Consider the following 8,588-nt stretch of genomic DNA (forward strand, 5'->3'; position numbering starts at 1 on the left):
CTCAGTCTTCTCTTTAAAAGGTTTTCTGTAGCAAGTCTGCTCCACTCCACGTCCAAGTATGTCTCAGACCGTGAGTCAAAGGAGTAGGTAGCTTGTTCTCTTGGGCTGAAGATTTAAGAAGAAATCTCCACCCAAATAACAGGTAGGTGGTGGGGGAAAAAAAAAAAAAAAACATCTTCCATGCTTAATCAGACAAGGAGAGGGTCAAGGGAGTGCTCAATAATGGGGAAACCTCAGAAGATTTAAAGAGAATTACAGCCAGACAAGGCTGAACATTGGACGCCATCCAACAAAGCTCTTAAAAGATTGGAGTCACTGCCCTGCTCTTGAGCTCTGACCTGGAGGGAAGAGGAGTCTGGGAGACCTGGCACAGACGCAAGAGTGCTGAATTGTCTTTCTGGTTCTGGATCCTCTTTAGCTCCCTGGGAAGGGGGGCCAGGGGTGGGCCGTTCTTCATGAGTGCACCAAGCTAGACCAGCTAGGCTCACTTACAATCCCCTGTGGCTTTCCTCACCCTCTGCCCAGTTCGGTTTCCAGACCGGAGGGATAATACAGTGCCGCCCCACCCCCACTGGCCCTGCCGGCCTCTGGCCTGGAACACTGTGACATCCCCTTACCACTAAACTGACATCTGCCATAGGCTTTAGGGGAGGGTGGGGGTGGAGGGACGACTAGGGAAATTAGACCGCAGAAGTCGTGAGCCTGCAGCGTAGAGTCTGCCTATTTCCATGACCGTGCAGAGCGTCTCCACCCCACTGACCACCGTCTCCCGTGGAGGGGCCAGGGGACAGTACTTGGTACCGTGAAGTGATGCTAGTGTTGAGAACATTACTGAGAACTCTTCCTCGAGCCTTGTCGTTGACACCTTTAGTCTTTCTTCACACGGGCTGGGCCAGTGGCAGACTGTTGGAAGCAGCCACAAATGACTGGGTTGATTACCATATAAGGTGCTGTTTGTGTTAGCAGTAAAGGTGGAACTGAGGCAATGAAACTGTTTGTCCTTGTGGTTTGTGAACTGATTCTGACATCCATTCTTTAAAGAGAAGTTCAGAAAGCAGGTCTCACTGGGATATGTAGATGGTCTTAGGTGTAGCCAGTGTGCCAGGCACTGTACTAAGGGCTTTGCATACATGATTTCCCTTAGTCCTTACAACACTCCTAGTAATGGCCCCACTTCACAGAAGGGGAAACTGAGTCACACACTGATCAGGCGTCTTGCCCAGGGCCACTCAGCTGGTAAATGGTAGAGTGGGGATTTGAATCCAGGACTTTTGGATGTCAGAGCTTGAGCTCTCAATGCTGACACTGCATTGCCTCTCTCTACGTTGAGGGGCATCTCTCATCGGAAAATAACAGATCCATTGATTTAAGAACTTTTACTCAAGTCACACTGCCTGTGCTCCATGAGGGCAGAGGCTGTCTTCTAATTTGTATCTCTACGGAGCTGTGTGGAAAGGTCAAGTAACTGCCCACAGTTACCTGGTTTTAAGTGACAGACCTGGGATTTGAACTAGAACCTTCCTGGCTCTGCTCAGCCCCTTCACTACCATCTGGGGGATTTGGCTCCTGTTTGATGGGAAGGATGGAGGGTCAAAAGGTGTGTTTTCGCAGCTGTCCTCCTGTAGCAACCCCTTCCCCATCTCCTTAGTCCTGCCCACTGCTCCTCTAGCCTCCCCTGCTCTACAGTTTCATCTCCCTTGGAGACATGGGGCTAGCTGGTGATCAGAACAGCCTCAAGTTCAGGGTGGAGGATGGACATGGCTTTGCAGAGAGGAGGAAGAAGCAACATCTGCATGGTCTCTACTCTTTTCGGACAGAGCAGCACTTTGGGCTGTTGTATTCGGGACACTTTCTATGGTGAGTCTTGGGTTATCTTCTCGGGCTATAGCTGATAGAAGAGAAACACCAAGAATAACGGATAATGATTGCACAAGTGCTTTAGAGACTAGAAAGGGGCCATCAAGTTGGAAAATGTAGATAATGTTACTTCTTTATTTGTTCATTCATTCATTTATTTTTCCAGATTGAGCCCTCTTGAGACTGCCTCTTTTGGGGCATGTTATAGCCCCAGACTTATTCAGGAAAAATCAGAGATACAAATTATCTGAGGCAATATATCACGAACACACTGGGAAGGATGGATGGGAATGTTGCATTAGAGCAGTGTGTTGGTTGTGATTTTGCACAGCACATTGAACTGTGCATTGCTAATGAAGGACAGCACATTAAACATGCCATGGAATGTCATTGAACGTATCATGTGTTGAATTATTAATAAAGCCTTTAGTTTGGTATAGTTGCCTGCGTTACTTTGTGGCCACCCTGTATAAAGCACTGAACAAAGGAAGGAGACTTTAGAGCTCAGAGCCCAAGCCCCTGTGAGCACACAGCGAGTTATTTCCACCTTGAGGTCTGTGGCTTCTTATTCGTCCGCACTGAGGTCTGTTCATGCTACTTTTCTTCATGGTGTCATGAGGTCGAGGTACATGGTGTCATGGGATCGAGAGGTTGTCCGTGCATGAGCAAGACAGAATCTATACAAGAAAATTCCCAGAGTACAAAATCTTACCTAAGCCCCAAGACCCCTCTAGCCAGCAACATTCCAGGAAAAGAGTGGAGAGATGTGTTTGATATCCTTGGAATTAGGTGAAAGCCTGTCCCAGGAGAAACACTCCGGTCTGCCTGCCAAGTGACTGTCATTTCCATAATTAGTCATTCTTGTTAGTGGCTCCCAAAGTCTCTGGTTCACATGCAGATATTTATGGGCCAAGGTAGGATTCATCCATGGACTTCTTAGTTTAAAATTAGAGTAAGAATGAGTAGGATAGGGAGCATCAAACTAGCATAGGGTCTAGAGACCCGGGTCCCCTCCTGGGAGTCTTAGGGGGCAGTGGTGGGGTGGTAGGGAGTGCCCTCGCACCTGCGCTCAGTGGATCTGAAAGGAACAGCTTGAAAAGCCTGCCCCTTATGCTTCTCACCCAGGGCAGTGATGAAACAAACACTCCATTACCAAGGCAAGCTGGAGTTGTTATTAATTAGATCCGTTAGCAAAAAGGACTCACAGTAATGGGGACATAGGATGGGCAACTTTTGAGCCTGATGGGTGGAAAAGGTTGTAGGTGAGTTTACGAGAGAGAGGCTAGGGGTCTAACGGGTCACCCTGGGAGGTCCTTTGGGTGGAGACACTGTGGTGGTGGTCCTGGAGAGAGCTTGAATATTAGTGCTGCGTGTGTGTGTGTGTGTGTGTGTGTGCGCGCGCATGCGCGCATGTGTGCATATTTGTAGGGGGATCTCAGAGAAGGAGGGGTGGGATAATTGAGTTTCACAGCAGGGGAGGAAAGCAGGCAAGAAGGAAGGCTAAAAAGAGAAAAGACCCTAAAGGTCATGGAACCTGTGTTGCCGCTGCCTGTGGATTACCAGGTGGGGCCGGTGGGAGGGTAACATCCTGGAGAGTGGGACAGGAGGCAGATGGGATTTGGTTTCAAGACCATAATAACTCGAAATGAGTCAGCACTGGGCTGGAACCCAGGATACCTAAGGTCTCATACCCACTTGTCACCAATAGCTATTTGGTCTTGGCAAGACCCTTCTCCTCTCTGGGCCTGACAAAGGCATTTTTACTGGGTTGGTTTCATGGTGTCTTCTTCAGACACATTCTTGAGAGAAAGTGGCACACAGAAGTTCTGGAGCACAAGGGGTTCAAATGGCCATGGAGGACACATGACTTTTCACATTGCCACCCAGGCTCAGCCACCACCAGCTCTCTGCCAAAATACATAACCTGAATCTAATCATGATGAACAGTTGAAAAACTCAAATTTGGAGACATTCTACAAACTAATTGTCACAAGAAGGTAGAAGAGTAAGATAAACACAGAGAGGTAACAGAGAGCCTTGTAGACTATTCTAAGGTCTTCGTGGGTTTTTTAAGAAGTAAATAGCCTGAAAGCCATTGATGGGTTTTGAGCTGAGAGTGACATATCTGTACGGAGGCAAGGATAGAAGCCATACAAAATAATCCAGGCAGGAGATGGTGAGGACTTGGACCAGGTAAAGATAGAGGTGGTGAGAAGTGGTTTGATTATATATATGATATTTTGAACATTTATACAATAGAATAGAATAACAAGTAACCATATACCCATCAACCAACTGCAACAATTACCATCTCGTGGCTGATTTTGTTTCATTTATACTCTTACCCCTTTCCCTTTCCACTTTATTTTTATGCAAATCTCAAGTATTTTATTTCATTCTGGATATGCATTTAAGAATTTGCTGATGGATTGGCTGTGGAATGTGAGGAAAAAAGAGGAGCATAGATGTCTCCAAAGTTTGCTTGGAAGGATGGAGGTACCATTTACTGAGATGGGGGAAGACTATAGATGGAGTAATTTTGTGAGGGAAATGATCAAGGGATTACTTATGTTCATGTATAGTTTGAAGTTCCTATTTGACATTATAGAAACTGTTGAATATACAAGTCTGGATATCAAGGGTATAGATATAAATTTGAGATTTGTCAAATAATAGCTAGTATCTAAAGCCAAGAGGTTGAACCTCCAGCCTCTGGTAATCACAGAGCAGCTTGTAGCCGACTAACTCTTGTGCTGATGATAATGATAACTCTGGAGGCATGGGAGAGTGACCTAACGCAAACAGCTACTGGAGGAGATTCAGTCCTTGAGAGAAGGGAACACACTGAATGAGACCCACGTTTATACAAGTGTTTTGCTGAGGGTACTCACTGGCCCACACAATGCACAGTGGAAGAACTCAAGCAGAGTTCTTACTGAGCTAAGGCTTTTAGAGAAGCTGGAAACTGAGGAGGAAAGGGGGAGTCATCGGGCAGGGAGCCCTATAATCTGTATATAAACTCTTCTCAAATCCTTGCCTGATTCCTTAACTGTGCTTGTGGGGCCCAAAACTCCAAGGTGCCTCAAGGAAATCAACAACTGGAAGGCTGAAAGAACTGAGCAGAAATTTCAGCTTCCCATTGCACTCAAGTTACTGGGGTTTTAGTTTCAGACTTTCCATGGAAACTCCAGAAAGCCCACACTTTAGAGGTAAAGCTATATCCCAGGACTAAGGGATTCACTCTACAACTAAGGACAAAACTGAAATAAACCCACCATAACAGATCCTAAAGTTAAGCCATCTCAGGATTTAGATGATCTGCCAGTAATTTAACAGCTTGTTAGAATAGCACACAACACTCTTCAGAGGAAGATAACTGAATCTAGAGCCTTACAATAAGTCATTCATAATGTCCAACATACAAACCAGAATTACAAGGAATTTTTAAAAATAGAAAGGTATAACCCTAGTCAAAGAAAAATCAGTCAACAGAAGCAGACACAAATATAACACAGGTGTTGAAATCAGCAGATAAGGACTCTAAGATAAATGTGATAAGTTTTTTGAAGAACCAATAGGAATAATGGATTAGTTGGTAATGAGTTGGGAAATTGCAGGAGAAATATGAAAATTCTAAAAAAAGAACCAAATGGAAACCCTGGAACTGGATTATACAATATATGCAATCAAAAATTTAGAAGATTGGATTCAACCATATACTTGAAGACCAGTCAATATCCAAATGAAGCACACAGAGAAAAAGATATTGGAAAAAAAAAAATGAATAGAGCTTCAGTGACCTGTATCAGAAAGTGTGCCTTTCAACTGAAGTAGCTGGAATTCCGGAAGAGAGAATCGGACAGAAAATTATTTGAAGAAATAGTAGTCCACATTTTCCAAGTTTCCTCAAAAGCAGCAACCCACAAATCCATGAATATCAGTGAATCCTAAGCAAGATAAATATTTTTAAAAAGTACTAGATACACATGTTAAACTGCTAAACGAGCATACCAAAGATGAGGGGGAAAAATCTTAAAAATAGCAAGAGAAAAAAAGACACACCCCTGTAGGAATGATGACTGACTCCTCATCAGAAAAATAAGTTACTAGGGCACCTGGGTGGCTCAGTTGGTTGGGCGGCTGCCTTCGGCTCAGGTCATGATCTTGGAGTCCCGGGGTCGAGTCCCGCATCGGGCTCCCTGCTCGGCGGGGAGTCTGCTTCTCCCTCAGATCCTCTTCCCTCTCGTGCTCTCTATCTCTCATTCTCTCTCTCTCAAATAAATAAATAAATAAATAAAAATATCTTCAACTTAAAAAAAAAAATAAGTTACTAGACAATGAAAGAATCTTGAAAGCCCTGAAAGAAAAAATCCTGTCAACCTAGAATTCTATATCCTGCAAAAATATTTCTCAAAAATGAATATGAAATAAAGGCATTTTCCTATAAACAAAAGCTGAGAGACTTTGTTGCTAGCAAGACCCACACAAGGAAAGATAGTCAAGGAAGTTCTTCAGGCTGAGAGGAAATGATATCAGAATGGAAATGATACCATGTAGAAAGGGATGAAGAACACTAGATGGGTAAGTATGCAGGTGTCTTTGTGGGGCCGCCATAACAAAATACTAGAGTTTGGGTGGCTTAAACAACAGGAATTTATTTCTCATAGTTCTGGAGGCTAAGAAGTCCAAAATCAAGGTGCCCACAGGGTTAGGTTCTGGTAAGAGCTCTCATCCTGGCTTGCAGATGGCCACCTTCTTGTCATATCCTCACATGGCAGAAAGAGAGAGGGCTGTGGTCTCTTCCTCTTCTTATAAGGGCAGTAATCCCATCATGAAGGCTCCGCACTCACTACCTAATCACCTCCCAAAGACTCCACCTCCAGATAGCACCACACCTGGGGATGAGAGCTTCAGCATGAACTTGGGTGGTGGGGAGGGACACAAACATTCAGTCTCTAACAGTGGATAAATATAAAGTCATGGGATGGATGGGATCTTCAAGGAAGTGGTATGAATATTGAGAGAGGACATACAAGGACTGAGCTTCTGGGTACTCCTCTTTCCAGAGGTTGGGAAAATGAGGAGGAACCAGCAAAGGAGACTGATGGGGCACTGCCTGAAAGGAAACAGGAAGAGCAGGTGAGTGTGGTATTGGGGGACTTCCCCCAATGGTCAACCTGTCAAATAACTGCTGATGCTATGAGGTCAAGTTAGATGAGGACTGAGAAGGCATCACTGGGTTTAGCAACCTGGAGGCCACTGACAAATGCAACAGGAGTTTATTTGGTAGGGTGCTGGGAGTGAAGTCCTGATCAGAGTGAATTTAAGAGAATTTTAACAATACAGAAAGGAAGGATAGTGTCAGGAGATAACCCATGCTCTATGCCCCCTTTCAGGTGAGGATCAAATAGTAAAATGCATGTAGGACGCCTGGCCCATAGAGATGGCCTACTACTACTTGGTTCTTTCTCCATCTCTCTCTGGAAGGAGGCTGACATTGATCTGGCCCTGCAGTAGAATGGACCAGGGCTGAGGGGGCTGCTCTGTGGGGTTAAAGGGGAAAGTACCAGAGTTCTAGTGTGACCTTTTCTCTCTCCAAGCTCCTTACCCAGGGTCCCAGAGCTCTGGGTGATTGTGGGGTTTTGCGGTGCCCTGCTAGCATAGTGCTGGAATCTGAGGCACTGTCCCACCATATTAGGTGGGAAGCTGGGAGAGAGGCCCCTAAAACCATATCTGAGGTGGCAGCTCCCTGACCCCATGCTGCCCTGGATGGACTTTACTCAGCTTGGCTGCTGACAGGATTCTCCTGCCTGGGTCCTGTGAACTCTTGCTCCCTGTCCAGTGGCCTATGTGGCAGTGGTTCAGTCAGGATGCTGTTGAGTGAAAAGAACAGAAACCCCTTTCAGAATAGCTTAAGTAGTAAAGAAGCTTAACGTCTCACAAAATAGAAGTCTCAAAATAGCCTAGGCCCTGAGTGCCAAGGGAGTGAGTTGCTTCCTGTCTCTGTGCTCCGCCATCTTCCCCATGGATTCATTCACACATTCATTTATTCAACAAATATTTATTGGGGGCCCACTCCATGCCAAGCACTGCTCTAGGGGCTGGAACTACATCAATGAACAGAACAAATAAAACCTCCTCTTTTGGCATTTACATTCTATTTTGGGGAGAGAGAAGAGAGGACCAAAAAAAAGGGCACATGTGATAAATGATATGAAAATAAATCAAGCCAGGCAGGGGACTATAAAGTGACAGAAGTTGTGAGGAGCCTATTTTATATGGAATGATCAGGGAAGACCTCTTTGATATAGATGCATTTAGGCAGAGACTCGTGGAAGCAAGCCGTGGGGAGATCTGGGGGAAGAACACTCTAGGCTGAGGGAAAAGCAAGGCAGAGCCCTCATGTGGGAACTGCTTAGTGAGTTCTGGGATGTCAGGATGGCTGAGGTGCAGGCCTGGAGGGACAGAGAGGTAGGAGCAATGGACCAGGTCACACAGGCCTTTGTTGGTCATGGCGGGTACACTTGGTTTTACTCTGTGGTGATAGCCTTGGGGGATTTTGAGGAGGCCTTGCTTTAACTTCGACTTAAAGGATCGCTCCCTCCTAGGAAGGGCAAGGATAGGAGCAGGGAGCACAGTAAGAGGATGTGGAGTCAAGGAATGCTTGTCGTTTCCGACCCGACTAACTTGAAGAGTGGAGCTGCCAACAACCGAGACAACGGTTAAGTCAA

This window comes from Eumetopias jubatus, unplaced genomic scaffold (assembly GCF_037043125.1).
Source record: "Eumetopias jubatus isolate StellerSeaLion01/CBP00866 unplaced genomic scaffold, mEumJub1_p1.0 scaffold_16, whole genome shotgun sequence".
NCBI classification, from domain to species: domain Eukaryota; kingdom Metazoa; phylum Chordata; class Mammalia; order Carnivora; family Otariidae; genus Eumetopias; species Eumetopias jubatus.